Here is a 20,802-nt window from a genome sequence, read left to right as displayed (position 1 = left end):
CAACCAGCAACTGAAATAATTCTGATTTCAAGGGAAAGCGTTGATCTGTATCACTGCATTCACTCAGCAAAGCAGCAATATTAAAATGGCTGAAAAAAAGGGCACACTTTAATCAAAGTGATTTTCTTTTGACAGTCAAAAATATATTGTATTGCCTTAAGCAATATCTCTGACAAAATGTTTTCCTTTTAGATAAGATTTGATGTATGAGGAATAAAGAGCATCTTGGGGTTCTTTTGTTTTATTAACGGGAAAGAAAGTGAACAATTTTTTTGAGAAAAAAACATTTGGAGCCTTTGAAGGAACCTCATATTTTAGGTTAGCATAAAATATATGCAGTTAAAATCTGAACCACATCACCAGTAGGTTTTAAATGGTCTATAGATCAACCCAAGTCAGTGTCAATGACTAGTCCATTGAGTCTAGACATTGTCTTTGTCTCCATTGTAATGGTGATAAGTGTTGTTCAAGGAATGGAGGAAACCACACTGACATTTTTATTACCCCCTGCATGCTTAGGATGTGAGTTGGTTGCTTAGAGACTAATCTTGGGAACTGCAAATAAAGGCAGATGGCATTATTCTAATCTAGAATGATATTGACAGAGGTCAATACTAGCCTTCGTTTGTGCGCCCTTCACTCTGTAAAATACTTGATTCTTAATTAACTTGGTTGAAGCATCATGTTTGTTTAGGCTAAACAGCATTTTATAGTAGATGCATATAGATGGTGGGGGTGGACAATTCTATAGCACAAAGCTTATTTCTCACCATCCTACTTTGGCTGCTGCTTATATTGTACCTCCACGGTTGGAGGCAGTATGTCTCTGAGCACCACTTGGCGCAGTGGGGAGAGTTCTGTTGCACCGAATTCCTGCTTGTGGGCTTCCCATAGACATCTGGCAGGCCACTGTGATAGCAGGATTTGGTGACTTCATTTTACCTCTTGCTCTGTGGTCACATATCAGACATCAGAAACATTCTCATACCTTCAAACCAAACATATAAATATTGGCGGATGCTATTTTCAGGTAATATCTAGTCTTCCCAGAGCTTTGAAAGCATATTGATTCCCTCTCTCCAACCCACCCAACAAAACCCTAATAAAATGTTGATTAGGAAGTAACAAATGACCATCATCCATGGCACACTGAAAACACAAATGCATTTGTAAAGCGAAGTGTTCCATAAAGCTGATTTCCCCCTGCCCTTTAAAGTGTCTATAAAAATGTTACGTTCTTATTCAGCATGTCTTCTTTAGATCTGCAGCATTAAGTTAGAGAAGACTAGAGGCAAAAACAAACCCAGTTTTCTATGGGCAGAAGAAACTGGGGAATGTACTTTTATTTTAGTACTGGTAATAACCCATACAATACAAATTATGTAGCTTGACATTAAATCCCATGTTAAGTACACAATAGGGAGGTGTTAGGAGCAGAAGATGAGTTTTGTGTGTGTATGGGTTCAGGATTTTTCTGAATATGATGCATACCTCTACCTAATACTACAAAATATTTACACACTGTTCAAATGCAGAAACTTTCATCTGCAGGAAAACAGCCCTTGGCTTCCCACAGCAGAGAATTCAGAAGCCTGGGCACAACTGCTGAGAAGGCCCTCATATTTCCTGCTTGGCAATCTGCTCCACTTTAAGGGAGCAGAAAGGCATGGAGTGGGGCCTTAGATTAATATGTGAGTCATTAAGCAGGGTGATATTGGACAAGGCAGTTCGTCAGGTATCCTGGGCCTAGTCTTCCTCACTATATGACTGCAGCTTCCAATGATGTCTATAGCCCTATTCATTTGCCTTCTGGAATAGCTAAACATATGAGCAGGAAGAGTGGCAATGAGTGAGAAAGCTCCACCCACTCTCCACCACTGTCTGCAAGTTGGAGAGTGATAATCTGCAGGGTTCTGCATCAAGCAAGGAGGCTAAATGACTGGGTTTATGTGAATTACAGACGAATCACAGATAAAAAGCCAGAGAATTAACATTTGTATTCTAGAACTCACAGTGCTTTTCAACTGAGTCTCTTCATATGTTTTGTCAGTAAGTGTAGTGAAATCCAATTATGTATATTTATGTATGGTCCATTTTAAGAGATCAGCAAATGTTCTTGCGTACTAACTGGGCTGTAGCAATAACGGGATATCTTCTATGTCTGTCTGTCACTTGGATTCATAGGTTAGAATCCTATCCTTATTGATGGCTTTTACAAAGACTTTGAGCCAGTTCTCATCATTTCATCTACAACCCAGCTTGCCAGCTCCATTCTTGACAGCTGCCTTAGGTGCATTACTTAATTTCCTCACCCCTTTTCTCATGCTGTCTTTGATATGATGAAAAACATACTTTTGTAACAACGTATTTTGATATACATCAGGATGGTGTAGCAAGTTTCTACTAATACAGGTGACCAGATGCAATGTAAGGCAACCGTTAGGACACTTCTGCCTGCAGGATAATATTTGATAAAACTTTTTTTAAAAAGACTAAGTTGTGTTTGACAGTAGAATACTACTACAAGAAGATCAAGCTCTAGAAGAGTCTGCTAAAAAGGAAAATTGGAATTAATGGAGTCTAAAATTGATTTAGTAAACTAGCTCTTTGATGGAGTGGAAACTAGAACTGCAGAAAGAAAGATACAGCTAATTGAAGAACATAATTTAATTCTTGAAGCAGAGTGTGAAGCTCACCGAGGGGTAGATTGCAGCTTTAATTGAAGAAGGATTTGTATGTTTGTATGCATGTGTGTTTTTAATGGGCAGTTTGTCCAATGATATGCAGAAAACTATTACTTTCAACAGTGATATTCAAACACGACTATGCCATGAAGACAAATGGTCCCCCCCCTCAACTCACTGGTAGTTAGAAAGACAAAGGCAAAGTTAAGAGTTGAGCTATGTGAGCTGGAATCCGGAAGCAAAGCTGCAGGCTGGGAAGCCAGAGAGAGAGAGAGAGAGACTCATGCCTGGTTTCTGCTTGAATCCAAGGCTGCAGATAGCTGCAGAAGCAAGAACCTTTTGGTGCTAATGCTGTGAGCCCCTCCAGCATAGGCACAGGTTGTAAAGATAAAGGGACCCCTGACCATTAGGTCCAGTCGTGACCGACTCTGGGGTTGCGGCGCTCATCTCGCTTTATTGGCCGAGGGAGCCGGCGTACAGCTTCCGGGTCATGTGGCCAGCATGACTAAGCTGCTTCTGGCGAACCAGAGCAGCGCACGGAAACGCCGTTTACCTTCCCGCCAGAGCGGTACCTATTTATCTACTTGCACTTTGACGTGCTTTTGAACTGCTAGGTTAGCAGGAGCAGGGACCGAGCAACGGGAGCTCATCTCATCGTGGGAATTTGAACCGCCGACCTTCTGATCGGCAAGTCCTAGGCTCTGTGGTTTAACCCACAGTGCCACCCGCGTCCCGGCACAGGTTGTACATATGTATAAATAAACTATACTGTAAATCATAAAGACATCACAGTTTCCATTGTGCCTCATTCCAAAGGAAACATGAACCCTGGGTAAGAGCCTAGAATGCCTGGAATCTCACATCGCTCAGAGATCAAGGTGCTGTGCAACAGTTTGTTCAGTTCATCTCTTCCACTTTCTATTCTATAGTAGCAGCAAGGCTGGCCTGAGACATTTTGGCACCTGAGGTGAACCGCAAAAACACCCCCCTGAACCAGGGAATAAGGGGTGAGTGAAGATCTACAACAAGAACAAGGGGGGAAATAAAGATCTGCATCAGAATCTGCTGTCCCTGTGGATACTGTTGCCCCAACCTTCCTTGTGGGTGGACCGGCTCTGGTAAGCAGCATCCGTACATGCACACAGAGGGTCAAAAGTAGCTGTTATTGTTTATTAGATTTCTTACTGAAACTCTTCACCATGAGGTCCTAATGCTGCTTACAACAGCAAAAACAGTACAAATAAAATAAGTACAAATAAGACCAACCTACCATACATGACAACCAGCAGCTTAGACCCCGTGCTATACTTGCTATACTATCCTTTGCTTCTCTATACAGTGGTACCTCGGGTTAAGTACTTAATTCGTTCCGGAGGTCCATTCTTAACCTGAAACTTTTCTTAACCTGAAGCACCACTTTAGCTAATGGGGCCTCCTGCTGCCGCCGCGCCATCGGAGCACGATTTCTGTTCTTATCCTGAAGCAAAGTTCTTAACCTGAAGCACTATTTCTGGGTTAGCAAAGTCTGTAACCTGAAGCGTATGTAACCTGAAGCGTATGTAACCCGAGGTACCACTGTATAACTGGTTAAGAGGAGCTCTTCTGTTTAAGTGAATGCAAGGGTAGCATCCAAAACAGCAGCATTTCCGAAACAGACAATCAGGCAATTAAGCATCTCTCAGGAAGTTAGTTACCATGGAGAGCAAAACACTGTCACCGCCAACTGCGTTCTCTGAACCTACCTGCTAGAAGCTAATCAGAATGAAGCAGAAAGCCATGTTAATTAGAAAACAAATTATCTAAACCCTGCCAATCAAGTCAGATGTAATGAAAACTGCAGTACATTTGCGGAAGTGTAACACTCAGAAAGTTAAATGGACTCTGCGATGTACTTAAGCATCCAGACCACATAATTTTACCTGCACAGATATGTAACCATTTCCAAAAGGGATAGCGACATAGTGTCTTGCAGCAAAAGTGACTGGTGGCGCCTGAAAGACAAACAAATTTATTATGATGTCTGCTTTTGTGGGCTACAGTCTACTTCCCAAAAACAATCCATTAGAGGAGAGAGAAATGACAGAACACTACTTGTTGCCAATTACAAGTTAAAATTATTATTATTATTATTATTATTTATTACTTGTACCCTGCCCATCTGGCCAGGCCTCCCCAGCCACTCTGGGTGGCTCCGAACAGAATATTAAAAACACAAAAAACATCAAACATTAAAAACTTCCCTAAACACTATATTCCCTAAATCACTATATGCTCAGTTTTCTACAGCCCATCCCAGACAATGACATTTCCCTCTTCCAAGCCTTGGATAGAAGGCCTGTAGTTGCTTACAAAGGACATTCATAAAACCTAAAACTAGTGGAGGTTGGTACATTGGGGCTGCTCCACCAACCTCCACCTGTCCTTAGTCAACCTACACCTGCCTGTCTTCTTTCTTATATAAGCAGTTAGCTTCCTCCTCTTCCTCCTCAGTTTTGCACTTGTCGAATGGGGACAAAGCTAGAATTTCCAAACTCTTCCTCTCATTGGCTCTAGCTCCACCTACTGCTAGGCTTCCTGCCTTCCACCCCATCTTTCCTAATGGGCACTAGCCACCACTGCTTAAAACAGCTACTCAGCAACAATGACAGGGATATCTACACAGGGAGCAGACCCTGGGGCAGACTGATGCCACCAACTCCATCCACAGCAGTATTACAGGACCCAGTAATGTCATCCACCCCACCAGTGGTTCATTCACCAGCTCATCTTCCAAAGGGACATAAGTGATCATTCACCATCACTGCCCTTCTGCATTCTACATGGTGCAAAGAGGCCTGTCTCTATGGAAAAGAATAACGGAAACAAATCTGTCATTGGACGTGGCCTGTGGGGAACACTTCAGCCTCCAAGGACACTTTGTAATTGGCCATCCTTAATCAAAGGAACTTCAGAGGAGGATAACCACTGGATACATCAAGAGGTTCAGTGCTACCACATGTGGACTCTGATGGCACAACTGATTTTTATCATGTTGGCTTACCAGTGCCAGGATGTGTGTTAGCACCTAGGTTTTTTTGTGAATGGCCACACCTGTACATGTCATATCTTTCTGACCTCACTGTTTATAATTCACCACACACACACACACACACACACACACACACACACACAATGCACACACAAGCAAAATCATGTATGTGTGAAGTGACCTGTAGTCCACAAAAGCTTACATCACAACACATTTTTAATTTTTAAGGTGCCACAAAACTCCTTGTTGTTTTTGCACATATGTTAAAAAAATAAAGTGAGCCCATGGCATTGCTTCTCTGTTTATAATGGAATCTCAACTAGAGAATGACCACAAAGAGGTAAATCATTTTGGCTGATTTGGTCAGTCGTTTGGTAATACACAGGGCTTCTTGGGGGAATATGTAGAATGTACAGCTAATGAACTAGTCCAAAATAATAGGTGCTCTGTTGTTTGAAAGTCTGGAGGCGACACACTGCCTCCCACATACCACCTACTGTAGATGGTGCTCCTGCCGGTTGGGTAGTGCTGCCATGCAGGAAAGGTTTAGACACAATGGGACTTTGGGGTCATCTAGTTCTCTAATTCTAGGATTTTAACTTTGGTAATCTTTAATGCAGCTTTGCAAATTCTTTAGTAGCTTATGATGACAACTGTAGCATAGCAAATCTATACATGGCCCAAGGACACAGATTTTCATAAACATCTGCTTAAGCATTTTACATTGTGCTGAGGGATTAGCCTCCCCCACTTTTTTCTGGAGGCCAAATTACAGTTTATGTTTCCAAGACAGAGTTGTTTAAGGATCTTCAGAAAAACCGGAGAGAGCAAACAAATATAATTTCAGTATTTAACGAATAGGTAATTGATTTCATTGCAATTACTTAAATTGTGCTCATTCTAGTATGTGAATCATCAGTGAAGTCCTAAAAGCTTGCTGAACCACTTTCACAAATTTCAGGACCAAAACATTATAGGATGAAGACTCAAACCTATTTGGCCTTGTATTATAGTTTTAAGATGTTGAACTGGGTAATTTGCATTCCCCTTCCCCTACAAAGTTGTGCTGATTTATATATTAATGATGTGCTTACTTATGGAGACAATGGTTATTTGCAATTGTTTCTATTGTTGTTGTTTTGGATTGGCGTACCTATTGTTAATTGATATGTTGTGAGCTGTTTTGAACACAGGCTTGTAGAAAAGCAACATGCAAACAAACAACACCTGGCTTGCCAGTAGTACATGTGAAAAGGATATTTAAATGTCTTTAAAGATGGCTTGGATGAAGGAACAGACGGGATGCTCATCAAATTTGCAGATGACACCAAACTGGGAGGGGGTAGATAATACCTTAGACGACAGAATTTGGATTCAAGATGACCTTAACAAATTGGAGAACTGGGCCCAATCTAACAATATGAATTTCAATAGGGACAAATGTAAGGTTCTACACTTAGGTAGGAATAACCAGCTACACATATACAAGATGGGGGACACCAGGCTTGCCAGTAGTACAAAAGGATCTAGGGGTCTTAGTAGACCACAAGCTTAACATGAGTGTGATGCAGCAGCAAAACAAAGCTAATGCTATTCTAGGCTGCATCAACAGAAGTATAGTGTCAAGGGAAGTAATAGTCCAACTTTATTCTGCCTTGGTCAGACCACATCCGGAGTTCTGTGTCCAGTACTAAATGCTAAAGTTCCATTTCTATGATGCTTGCTGTGTTGCTGACATATGTGGGCCCTTCACATGCATGTGTGGTCCTTAGACATGACTCACACTCCATGTGCACATCTGGGCTGGGCTAGGCATACTCCAAAGAGGTTCCCATAATGCTTCTGGGTTTGTATGTCATGAGTATTTATATAAGGTTCCATCAGTCAACAAGTGATGGACACGTATTTCAGAAACAGCTACAGTTCTAACTTAGACACCACTAACTACAAGCTTGCTTCCCCCAAGAATATTTGTTTTAATATTTTATGCCCAGCTGACACTTGAGCACCAAGTCGTAAAACTGACATTTAGGAAGAAAATATTATTTCACTTCTATGCACCCTACCCTTCCTGTCTAAACTCTGTGAAGGAGGCTAGATTGAGCAACTGTAATTTGCCCAACTTGGCCACCCACTGGATTTTATAACTGAATGGAAATAATAGTAGAGCCATGACACCATATTGGTTCCAGTGAATCTGGCATGTACTGTGTAGAAGAACGATACAGACATTTAGTATTCTACTAAAATAGCAGTTATGCCTGTTTTGCTACCTAGAGCCTATTGATTTCTATAAAACTATATCAATATAAATGGCTTGTGAACCACCCCTTAAATTTCCTAGGATTTATATACCCATGGATATCACAGATATTCTCAGAGGTAAATTCCCCCCCTCTCATTGTCCATATAGCATGCAGGGAAATTATTTATGCTATTATCTGTATCCCGAAATAATAAAAAAGAAGGGTTCCGGGTTTGTTATAAACCACTCTGATGTTTTTACTATAGCATTCCCTGTCAGTAATTACCTGGACCACTGAATTAGCATGTCCCTTGAGATCCCCCATACATTCCCCCACAAAACTCTGTTTGCTAGTGTGCATTGAATAATGAAATTTATCTGTTTAATTCTTGCAAGCCAGAAGAAGTTGGTATTGTGATAGGAAAACATAATTTTAAAAACATGTCCTTTTTTTTTACCAATTAGATGCACCGATAAAAGTGAAGACTGTTTTCTCTAGCCTATTTATATAACCATAAAAATGATTTCAAATCACAAAGGCTAATCTAAAGTTAATATTATATGGATTTTTTTTTTGGTATCCAGCAAGTCACCTTGTAAGAACAAATGCATGATGTCATTCTACAGTTGGGGAAAGGTAGGCTATAAAGGTATGAAGATAACGAAATAATTTTAAAAATGGGCTGCTTGTCGGCCTTGAGGCATTTTTTTTGTACCTTTCAAATTTTGCAGTTCCATGCCTGACTTTTGTGGAGATCTGAAGAAATAATAAAAAGTTAGGAGGAGTACTGAGCTTTAAACATTATCCCCCCCACACCCCATTTAAGAAAGTTTTTGGGGGTGTTTCATTTTGTTTTACAATATTATTTTTAAAACTTAAATGCCATTTATTTGTGGTTGGAATTCCATGCTAACTGGAAAATGTAGAAATAAAATATTGTGCTGCTTCTGGGATTAGTGATAATATTGATTTAAAAAGTCGCGGAGACCCACACCAAAAAAGGACATTCTTCTAGCAAAGTACTAAATTGCCATTTCTGTCTTTCTAAATCTTTAGAAATTCTACACAGTTAAATCTAAAGCCTTTTGCAAATGCCTCTCTTTAGTTCCTCAGCAGCAGATGGATTTGCAGATGACCCATATTAATTTATGATTTAATGTCTCCTGATAGGGAATCATTGCATGCTGTTGGGACTCACTGCAGTAGTAATGCCTTTTGCTATGGTAAATGTCCTCAAAAGCAGGATCCGGATCAATGCCAATCTTAAATTCAAGTATCAGTGATTATTAATGGATAAATTATTTTGCCAAAGTGCTTTAAGTATTAACTAAAACGGAAACAGATAAATTTCATTTGGGAGTTTCTTTTTATGTTGCAGGGGGGGAATGATTAAAAAATAAACAAGCACGTTTTTAAATAAAATCCTTATTTCATATACTGCAATGTATGAGTTTTTGGTTGTAGCCCAATCTGCACTATGCATTTAAAGCAGTAAAATACCTGAGTTCTATGGGAAGAGGGATTTATTAAAAACACTCTGGGAATCATAGCTTTGTGAGGGGAATAGACGTCTCTTAACAACTGAGATTACAAAATCTTTGTGCACGATCTTTTCCTTTATCTGTCCATGGGATGTGGAAACTGTGACCCTCCAGATGTTGTTGGATTCCAGCTCCCATCAGTCCCAGCCAGCATCATTAATGGTTAGGGCTGATGGGAGTTGTAGTCTAGCAACTTCCAGAGGGCCACTGATTCCCCACCCAACCTACCCCATGCAGAATAAACATGCAGAGATGCACTTGAGCCTTGCGTCTGTTGCAGTGTGTGTGGAAGGAACCCAACCTGAGTTCATAGCCCTTATTAGCATGATCTCCACAGGCTCCATCCCATACTTCAATAGGATGCAGATACACTCCAGACAGTTTGCATAGTTGCTTAGTTGCATAGTTTGCTTGCATAGTTTCTATTTTGAATGCTAGAACCAAAAAATCTCTTGGGTTGTCTGCCTATCACCTATCTTCTCAACCTCAGCATTAAGTGTGGTGTTAGAACCTTTGAAATGTTTCTTCTTAACTCATAAAAACATAAGAATAGACTTCTGGGTTGAGTCCAGTGGCCCATTTAGTCCAGGATCTTGTTCTCACAGTGAACAGCCAGATGGTAAATTAAGTTTAAAGTCTTCAAGGTCTCCATAATGGGGTGGTTTAAATGGATACAGGAAGCTGCCTTATACTGACCATTAAGTCCATATAGGTAGCTCAGTATTGTCAGCACTGGGTGACAAAGCCGATACGCTATCACTGAGATATGGCCTTTCCTTCACCTGGGCTTCAGTCCAACTTTAGGGTTGCAATGAGGCTGATGTGAGGGCAAGGAGGAGATACTATTAGCCAGCAACCACAATCCTCCTTAAAAGAATTGGATATAATAAATACGCTCCTCTGTACTCAAGCTTTTGCCCTCTATTGTTTAAAACTAACAGAACCCCCAAATCATGTTTATATTTATATATCTGCAATACAATCTCTTTAAAGATATACAAACATGCCCCATCCCCTGTATTGCTCGACTACATGTAATAGCAAGAGAAGTCTCTCTCTGTCTCTCTGTCTCTCTCCCTCTCTCTCTCTCTCTCTCTCTCTCTGTGTGTGTGTGTGTGTTTTCCACATGAGGACGTTCAGATCCAGAAATAATGACTTTGACTTTAGCCAGACCCCTACAGGTGGCAGATAACAAGAAAGGTGGGCCTGATTGAAGAAGACAAGTGTGGGCCGCCAGGGTCACATTCCAAATGGTCTTTAGGGGATAAAACTGAAAAGAATTTAAAGCCATCACTAGACAAGATTTCAGTGACACAGAATCTTAATGAATTTGATTTCTATCAGCCTGGTTTTTCCTCCACTAGAATATAGCTTTAAATAACAAAAGGGCAGAGGGCCAGCTGCCTTATGTTCACTGGGTCATGAGGCCTTCTTTCTGCACACAATTATCAGCAGCAAGCATTTTGTGCCAGTCCCCCCTTCCTCAAGAGCTTAAGAACTGAGGGAAAGGGAAGGTTTCTTTTCTCACAAAGGAATTGGTTGAAAGTCTCATTCTCTGAGATGGTAGGTGAAATGTTTGTTCATGCCAGTCCCTACACCAGGAGTCGCCAACCTTCTCAGATCAGCAGGCACATTTTACAATTTTGAGAGAGTGCTGGAGCTGCCAGTCACAAAATAGCTGCTGCTATGGAGGTGCATGTCGTAACACAAAATGGCTGTCAAAAGGAGAGAGGCAGTCCTGCCTTCCCCTGACAAACCATGGGAGGTCAGCTATGTCCTGATGGTCCTGAATGTGGAGGGCACTGCCATTTTAGTTTTAATTTCAGTATTGTTTTTATTGTATTTAATACTGTGATTTTAATTCTTATGAAAGGTGCCTTGGACAGTGGTAAGGCAGGCTACATTTTAAGAAAACAAACAAAACCCCCCCAAGAGATAGATTATTATTATCATATCTGTGCAACCTTTTGAAAAACAAGTACAAAAGTTTGATGTAATCAAAGCCACATACTGAAAGACGTGGCTTGAATCCAGGTTCCTCCAGCCTGAACCACACTTAATATGAACTGGGAAAAATCATTCCATGCTTGCCTCCTGCTGAAAACAAAAAGGGCTACTAAGTGTGCATGCCAGCCACTTCTGTACCTCAATAGTGAAAGGCACATAATTTCTCCTTTCTTTTCCTCTCTTCTCCCTTTAGCCATGAGCATTGATAGATAAGATCTGTCTACTTGCAAAATCGCTTTAGTTGCTTGCTACCTACCCCCTCAATCTCTGCACACACACAACACTTAATTACCTTTAATTATTTTTGTTACATTTACAGTTAGAGCAGCTGGGAGGCACTCATTTTTCCTTTGCTCAAGTTCAAAAAGTGCCTAGCTTGTGGTTAGCTGCATATTTTAAAAAACACACACAAAAGACGTCATGAAGAATGAACACGGTGGAAAATGAACACACCAGTATTTCCCCAGAGGTAAAATAAATCCAGTAATAATCTTCCAGAGGTTCACTAATCAAACACCGACATCTTTTTCTTTTGCAATAAATATAACAAAGAAAGTGATTGTTAGTCCTATGGCACACTTCCGAACACCTGGACTCTGAAAGAAAGAGCTGAGCCTCCAAGAATGTAAAACAACAAGGAACACAAATATGACAAGATTGCTGAGGCGGTAGATGCGCAGAAGGTAAGACTAAACAACAAAGGAGTGAGGAGCCGAGTAGCTTCAACTCTGCTGTTGTGTGCTGCTCCCTGATGTCTACACATACAGCATGAACATGAGGCCCTCTTGAGGGATGACGGCTGTATAAGCAGACACCAAGACACCATGTGCAATGTCCAGGACAGAGCCATTCAATATAGCCCTGCTTCTTGTGCCCATGTTCAACAAGGGGTTGGGCAATACCCAAATAGGGCTTAAATCTGTCAATAAATGGGATTGCTAATTCCTGACATTGGGCAGGGCTCAGAGAAGGCCCTTCATTTTTGTACATGTGGGGCCTCCGCATTCCCTCTCCAGCTGAAGCTTCCTAGTTCTGTTTCCTTCCATCTGTTGTCTTCAGCCTTAGGTCCCCAGATTTTGTGGAACGACAACTCCAATTTAGCCAATGGCCATGGATGGTGGAAATGGTAGCCCAACAACATCTGGGGACCCACAATTGAAGAACACCGCTGTAGGGGGTCCCTTGACCCTTGAGAATGGCTTTTTAGGAGATGTACTGGGACGCAGTGGAATGGAGAAGGTGAAAAAGAACCATCGCATGGGCATAACTCTGCCTGCAATTTTCTGGATTCCCTCCATTGGAAATGTGTTCATGGATGCATTTGATATACTTTCTGAGTAGGGAAGAGTCTGTACTAGAATAGCAGGCTGTGAACAGGGATTAAACTCCAATTCCACAATTGCTGTGGAAACAGCTTCTTTGTGGCTTCTCACATTGGCCCAGTAATCTCAAGACAAGGTGGGTGGGGGTGGTGATGATCATGAATGGTGTAGTGTATATCTCAGTTGAATTTACTTAGGTGCAGGGCTTTTTCTCATTCGGAACTCACTGGAACTCAGTTCCAGCACCATTGCCATTACAAGGGAGCCGTTCATGGTAAGTTCTGGCACCTCTTTTTATAGAATAGCATTGCAGGTGTTTCAGTTCAATTTCATTACAAATTGCACATCTGAAAAATAATAATACTTAGGCTGGGTCCAGATTAAGTAGGTAGGATTCATTTCCCAAATAAGCCAGTAAGATTTAAGCCACACCTAACTTGTTCCATGGATTTCAACAGTACTTAATTCAGTCTGGATCCATCCTATGGTGTTTACATTCTGCATGTTTTTGCAGTATTACTAGCAAAGTCTAAGTCAAACTTTCTTTTTCTACGTTCTCTCTTAATTGATTTATACTTCTTTTTTCTTTTTTGAGAAAAAGGAAGAGAGAAATAACAATTAAAACTTTAACTTGATTCATTTTTTCTAGTACAAATAGCTTCTCATTGAAAGAAACTTCTGTCTCAATGATTCATTAAAGGTAACCACCCATATCTTAGTTCATCAAAAGTTCATTACATTCCAATCTCTTTAAAATGCTGAGTCAGAGGAACATGATAATGGAAGAAGCATAGAAAATAATATATCCAAAAACTGAGTACAGTTGTAAACGTCTTATGTAGGGGTTGTAGTGCTCTTTATTTCTTTCCTATAACATATGACAACTGACATCTTTTATAATCAAGAATGCAGATCTACTTAGTTTTCTCTTTGCTTTCAAACACCTGAAAATTTCATTTGCAGGACCAATACTAGGTCAGTTGTTCTATTTAAGGAGATTCAGTTGGTGGCTCCAAATCTTTGCATCTTCTGTGCCCACTTTGGGAAGCCTAGAGGTATTTGGAAGCAAATCTGCACTTCTCAGTCTTAAGTGCAAAACTGAGCTATGGCTTAGAAACCAAGTGATGATGATAGCTGAGGTCTGGGGAGCTCAGTCCTCCCTGAGTTTAGCATCTGCACCAGCCTGCACAAAGGCCTTTGCAGATTATCAAAACTAATTTTAAAAAATAATTAAACACCATTTGCAGTTCACTGTTGGGCTTTAAACATTAAACAGCACTAGCTCAGATCAAGCGCTAGTAGTGTAAGATGCTGGGTTTTCTCAATGATTAACTATTGCAGATTTGAGATATGATTTCTCTCAGATGAGGAGACCTGGGAGCTGAATATAGGCCTTCCAGGCCTTTCCATCTAGCCCTTAGCTCTCTCCTCAGGACACCCCCCCTCCCACTTCCCTACTTTAAACCATCCTTTGGGGTGGGATTTCCCAAACCTGGGTCTCCAGCTGTTTGTGGAGTATAAGTTCCATCATCCCTAGCTAACAGGACTGGTGGTCAGGGATGAAGGGAGTTGTAGTCAACAACAGCTGGTGAACAATGTCTGGGAAGCCCTGCTTTAGGGCTTTTATTTCCTTTTCTGGAATGTGTCCTTCAACTTTAATACTTTTCTGGAGGGAGAATAAAGACTTCAGTGTGCTATATTAGCCAGTTTATCATGAGATGACTGGAAAATGGAGTTATGATATCATCTCTGAAATTAAATATATACATGCATGCTGTATCAAAAAGTCTATGGAAATAACGATTTCCCCTCTCACATGTGCTGTTACCTCAGGAGAAGATTGAAAGCTGTTTTAACATTCTTGTCTTAACACCAGGCGAGTCTACAAATCTGTGCATTGTGCGATATTTCATTTGATTGGGAAGAACAATGAATATTCAGAAGTTAACCCTCTTAGTTTTATTGCACCTCTCTTTTCCCCCATCTGGCCATTACCTTATCTGCTTTGAATAGAAAGCTTTATTGTTGCCAAGGTTGCTTCACTTTCTCTTAAACCATAGCGTTGCCTGACTCAAAAATTCCAGTCACTACGAAGTTTGTAGCAAAAGGCCAATTAACTAATTTCAGCAGCCTACTGAAAGGAGTAGACTTTTCCTAATGAAAGCTGTTTAGCCAATGTAAGGCTATATAGTAAAGTTTCCCAAGAACATAAGAGGATGCCTTCTGGATCATCCCAAGGCCATCTAAATTTGCAGTCTTCACCACATCACAAGTGGGGAGAGCACTATTTCACTCAGTCTGCAATGCAGACTTTCCATAACCATCAAGCTTGCCACTGTGAGGGCAGGATGCTGTACTAAATGAGTCTTTGATCTGATCCAGCAGAGCCTTTATGGCAGCAAATTACTAGTTCAAATACGCACTGTGTGTCTGTCCTGAATCTTCCTCCATTCAATTTCATCAGATGACTCCAAATCCTAGTGTTATGAGATTGGGTGGGGGGACTTCTCTGTCTACTTTCCACACACTGTAAAAGCTTGTCAGAACAAAAAGGGCTTCAGTTGTGGGAGTCCTTATAGCTTCCCTACATCTTCTGCTGCGAGTACAGATGCAATGATTTATTTTTTGCAAAGCTTTCCTGCAATTTCCTTATCCCCCTTATCCGATTTTTAAATGTATTTTAATACTTTAAAAGCAACATGTGTGTATTTATTTGTTGTATTTATTTATTTATATTATTTATTTCTTTATTGTTTATTTATATTATTGTTGTATTTATTTATTTGTTGTATTTATTTGTTAGTCCTAATGTTTTTAGTGAAGGGCGTCTTATCCTCCTCCCCGCAAAAAATCTGTTCACATTTTTGCCTGAGCTAGGTTGCGTTTAGTTCTCATTTGAGTAAGAATTCCATTTTCTGACAGAAACCTTGTGTGCAATAGTTGCCTAGAATCTGCTTTTTAATAATGCCGGTCTTCTTGGACTTGGAAGATGCATTTCAGACTAGGAATCAAACTCCTAAACATGTTTTGTGCAATCCCCCATCCACACAAAACCGTAAGTGTGATGATGGTCTGGAAATATATTATTGGCTTATGAAGTATCATCATTTCCAAAGACAGTCAAAGCTTTCTCTCAAACTATCCTCTTCCCTCCCTCTTATGGCCCCCAAATGGCTATAATATGGTATTTCGCTATCTTGTTAGTTTCTGCAGGACTGCATTTTGTGTGTGCAAGATGTACGTTTTTGCTGACCTGTTACAAAGACACCTGAGTAATGAGCCATGCAGTAAAACTTCCAGAAATCCTCTATAAATAGCATTTTCTAATTCAAGGGAGGATGTAACACTCTTCTCTTTTGTTCAGGCACATGATTTAAGAATACCAAAATGCACTATATAACCAGTTACCAAGTAGGGCTGGCAGATTTGGCAGTTCTCAAGCGACAGTACAAAATGTAGAGAGATTCTCTTATTTGGGACACTACTCAACACCCACATCTTGTTGTTGTTGCTGCTGTGGTAGTTGTTATTTTACAAATTAGTTTTTTGTGACCATGCCCAAAGGTCACACAGGGCTCTTGTAGCACAGGAAGTTTAGAAACTGGTGTACAAATGGTTGACGAGAGTCTCCCATTTTAAGTTGTGTTTCATGGCAGTCCACATTCTATGGGCTATATTCATGGACCCAATCATGTCACCAAGAGTGGCCCATGAGGAGATTTCTCTATGGGTACCAAATGCACCATCGTAAGCCCTTTTGCTGCTTCTTGCAAGCTCTTAAAGTGCCCCCAGAATCCTCTAAAACAGTAGAGCGGATTCTGGGACACCCTCTCGTTTTGTACACAGGGTGACACAAAGCCTGTGATGGCACAAACACATCAGGTATCCCTGCAAACACTTCCTCCTACAAATTTCTGGCAAAGAAAGCAGCTATCCTGTTACTGTTCAGGTTGCTATATTTACAGTTTTCATTTGAATTCAACCCTTCAGCACCAGCATTCAGAGGAAAGCAAAGCAAATACCTCACAGCCTGTAATTTACTCAAAATAATTTAGCTATGCTTTCTGTACTCCCAGCACACTTATTCTGTGATTTCCAGTTGTTTAGGAATATTTCAAAGGGGTTTCCTTTTTTCAATCTCTGGTTTAGTATCAGATTGTAGACTATGTCTTAATACTCAGCAGCTGCATTTTAATGTGAACCTACCAAATGTACAGGTCCCAAACCAATACACAAATCTAAACACAGCTCTCCTTTGAAATTCTCATTTCTCCAAACTTTGCAATGCAGTCCTTCAACCAAGGAACATGTGTAAAAATATATTACAGTGGTACTTCGGGTTAAGTACTTAATTTGTTCCGGAGGTCCGTTCTTAACCTGAAACTGTTCTTAACCTGAAGCACCACTTTAGCTAATGGGGCCTCCTGCTGCTGCCATGCCGCCGGAGCCCAATTTCTGTTTTTATCCTGAAGCAAAGTTCTTAACCTGAAGCATATGTAACCTGAAGCGTATGTAACCTGAGGGACCACTGTATTGCAAAAGTGTATACAAAGAGATCTATATCAGAGAAAGGTACATACAAAAAATGTGTTCCATTAGAGGGAAATGGCTTGAGAAATTCATATATTCTAGGCAAAATTTCATACATAATGCAAATACTGAGAGAAATGGACCCCAAAAACATGAATTTTCATGCAGACCTTTAATGGATATTAATGAAAATGTAGACATATATTAGCAATGGGGTGAGCCAAATCTGATTGGAAAAAGGAGAAACTGAGAAAAAACAATGTTGACAGATTCACCCATCTTCAACTCAGTCATTTGTGCAGCGGTAATAGGTAAGATTTTTATGCTGTTGGCCAATGATAGCTCCTTGATAAGTGTACCACATATTTGTCACATCCACACTTCACATGTGTAGCAGTTAATTTAAAATATAGGCTTACATATAAAAATGTAATTTGTGAGTCAAACTACTATATTCCTATGACAAAATGTTTTGTTCTATTCTATTTTTATCCTACCCATCCTTTGAGGAGCTGAGAGCAACACAGAGCTCATGGTTCTCCTCTCCACACTTTATCCTCACAACACTGTGAGATAGGTTGGGCTGAGAGAGGCTGGGCAGGAATTTGAACCGGAGTCTCCCTGATCCTATGTAATCCCTGATTGTTGGACTACAAATCCCATCAACCCAAGATAGGCCAATAGTCAGGGATGATAGGAGTTGTAGTCCAACAACATCTGGTAGTCCAGAGTTTCCCTATCCCTGCTCTTTACTTTGCTGGCTTCCAAAATAGGAATTTTGACTGAGGTAACAGATAAACAGATATCTTTTTTATTTTTATTTTTGACATGATTAGGCTAACATAGATTATAATGATTTTGATCTAACCTTCCGTTTAATTTTCCTGATTTCATTACAGCAGAGCAGTTTTCTAATATAGATGCAATATTTAATCCATGGCCATGGCCCTTCTGTTTGTTTGCGTGACTCTTTTTGAAAAACGGTTTCTGCCTTCTGAGAATGCTTAGAGAAAGGGCAAAAGTTTTAGGAGACCAGTGAGAAGAATAAATTCACTTCCTTCTAGGGTAGCTACCTGCAGTGTAGCAGAAAGCTTAAAAATTTTAGTTTTTAAGAATCCAGGGACCTGCACTTGTGTTACAGCAATACAGAGAATTGTTAGGGTTTTTATAAAAACACCACAAACAGCAAGTCTCTATATAAAGGGAGGCAAAGGAGAAATATTATTCCTCACTACCAGAGAAATAAGAGATTGATTCAATCCCTTCCCTCTGAACGAGTTTTGCTTTGAGGTGACTGGAAATACCGTATTTTTCCGTGTATTGGACGAGGTTTTTTGACTCAAAAATCATGTCATCCAATACACGGATAGTGGCATCTGTTGGTGGGAGCGCGACTTCCCTTGATGCCACAGAGAGCAGGGAGTGATCTGGGGGGTGTTTCTTAGCCGCAGCTGCATGGGGGGGGGGGAGAAGCTGCACTCTGCCAGCCAGCTTGTTGGCAGGAGTGCGACTTCCCCTGATGCTGCTGTGCACAGCTGGCGCTCCCTGGGTCATTTCCCGCATGTGGCGGCATCAGAGGAGGTTGCGCTCCCGCAACTTCTCCCATGCCACTGTGTGCGGGAAACAATCTAGGGAGTGTTTCCTGCCCACAGCTGCGTGGGGGGGAGGCCCAACAACTTTGGCCCATCTCCCCTCATTTTCTTAAAATGGAGTCCCCCCAAATAGGGGGTGTCTTATACAAGGGGGCATCTTATAGACGGAAAAGTACAGTATGTGTATTTCTGGGTAGCTAAATGTTTGTCACATTGAGAAAGCATTATTATTTTTATTATTAAAAAGGAAAAAAAGTTGAGTTGTCTAAAAAAGAGATGAGTGTTACATCTACGAAGGTTTATGCAAACACCTTAATGTTATGCAGTTTAACATTTCTGTGCTAAAGAACAAGAACATTGGAAATATTACTGCAAAGCAAACCCAAGTCCTTATTTAAACTATTTGCCATCCAAGTTAGTATTTAGCTTTGCAGTTTCTGGTGAAGAATATGCCAACAGAGCTTCTACCACCACCAACAGCAGCAGCAGCAGCAGCAGCAGCAGCATTATTAAATAGCCTTCTAAGCAGTTTACAAGTATAAAATCCAATTACACAAGCATTAAAATACTGTTTGCGGGTGCAAGACACCCCAAATTCCCGATCCAACTAGTGTTAGAATTAAATTAAGACTTAGATCGAGTGTTAAAACTGGTTGCTAGACTCATGTGTGTATTTGAACTATGTACTAGATACCTTGAGCCCTCTGGAATCAACATGCATCAAAAGCTAATTAAGCCAGGACTAGCCTCTTACATGAGCTGATAGTCTGGGGGTAATGAATGTTTAGGATTAAGGGCATAGCTGTCAAGTGTCCCTTATTTGAAGGGACAGTCCCTTATTCCAGTGCCATGTCCCGGTGCTGTCCCTTATTGATGAATGTCCCTTAAATGTCCCTTAAATGATGTCCCTTAAATTTCAAAGGAAGCAGCTCCTCTCCCTCCCTCCCTGCCGGCCAGGGAGGAGGGAGGCTTCCAACTGTGTTGCTTGGCTGTGTTGCTCACCCAATAAGAAGTCTAAGAACGACTGGGGGGTGGAGCTTGCATGCCTTGTGTGTGGCTAGTTAATGCAAGCTGAGGGGTTTTTTGAATGCTGGACGCCATTTTGTTGCACGTGCTGCTGCAAACTTTGCAGTGCAAAGCCAGGCCGGGGAGCCATCTTAAGTTGAGGCTGCATAGGCCTTGTGGTGCATGTGATTCAGATTCTATTCAGTTGAACCTCTGGTTACAAAGTTGGTTAGACAGTGTTCTCGAAGCTACCAGCATCAGTTTGACCAGACTGAAGGAGGACAGGAAGACTGGAGTGCCTGGAACAGGTGAGGCTGCAGGTCCCTTATTTTGGCTGCTGGTCCCTTATTTTCAAATCTGTAAGTTGACAGCTATGATCAAGGGCAACTTTCATTTGCAAATGAGTGGGCTTACTCATTCCCTCCCTCAACTGAGAGTTAGTTTAAAAAGACAATGCCAGTGTTTTAGGTTAGGATTTTAGAATTGCAGTTGGGAGTTATGTGACAGAGATAGTAAGCAGTGGGTTTGAGAGTAACGTTTGAGACAAATGGTTGGGTGACAAATCTAACCCACCCACCTCCCTCCTGACATTGGATACAATAGGAGTGAAGCTATAGGAGTGAAGTTATCCCTTTCCCTAAGAGATGTCCTGTTTTCCTATTAGCTTTGCCATGTGATTTTTTTATTCAAGAGCCATTGGAGATTCTAGAGATTCCTAAATCTCAAGTGAGTATTCCATGGCAAATGCATTTCTTACAGGGAGTTTTGCAACATAAGCAAAAATGGGGAGGAGTATCTATCACTTGCTAAATGTCATGCCTCCTCTGTGCATTGTACATTAAATCCC

The 20,802-nt window shown here is 40.8% G+C and overlaps 1 long non-coding RNA gene across 8 annotated transcripts in view; it reads right to left on the bottom strand.

The window, feature by feature from the left end:
* The window catches only part of LOC310828072, a 95,175-nt gene that overhangs the window by 27,877 nt on the left and 46,496 nt on the right, over window positions 1-20,802 (bottom strand). For all 8 annotated transcript variants that reach the window (XR_014556605.1, XR_014556606.1, XR_014556607.1 and 5 more), the window contains one exon: window positions 4,604-4,675. This is a non-coding gene — a long non-coding RNA (uncharacterized lncRNA). The remainder of the gene's footprint in view (window positions 1-4,603; window positions 4,676-20,802) is intronic.

Source organism: Podarcis gaigeae (assembly GCF_964106915.1).
Source record: "Podarcis gaigeae genome assembly, chromosome: 12".
NCBI lineage: Eukaryota > Metazoa > Chordata > Lepidosauria > Squamata > Lacertidae > Podarcis > Podarcis gaigeae.
Note: the sequence above shows the minus strand (reverse complement) of the source record. Positions and strands in the feature narration are given on the sequence as shown.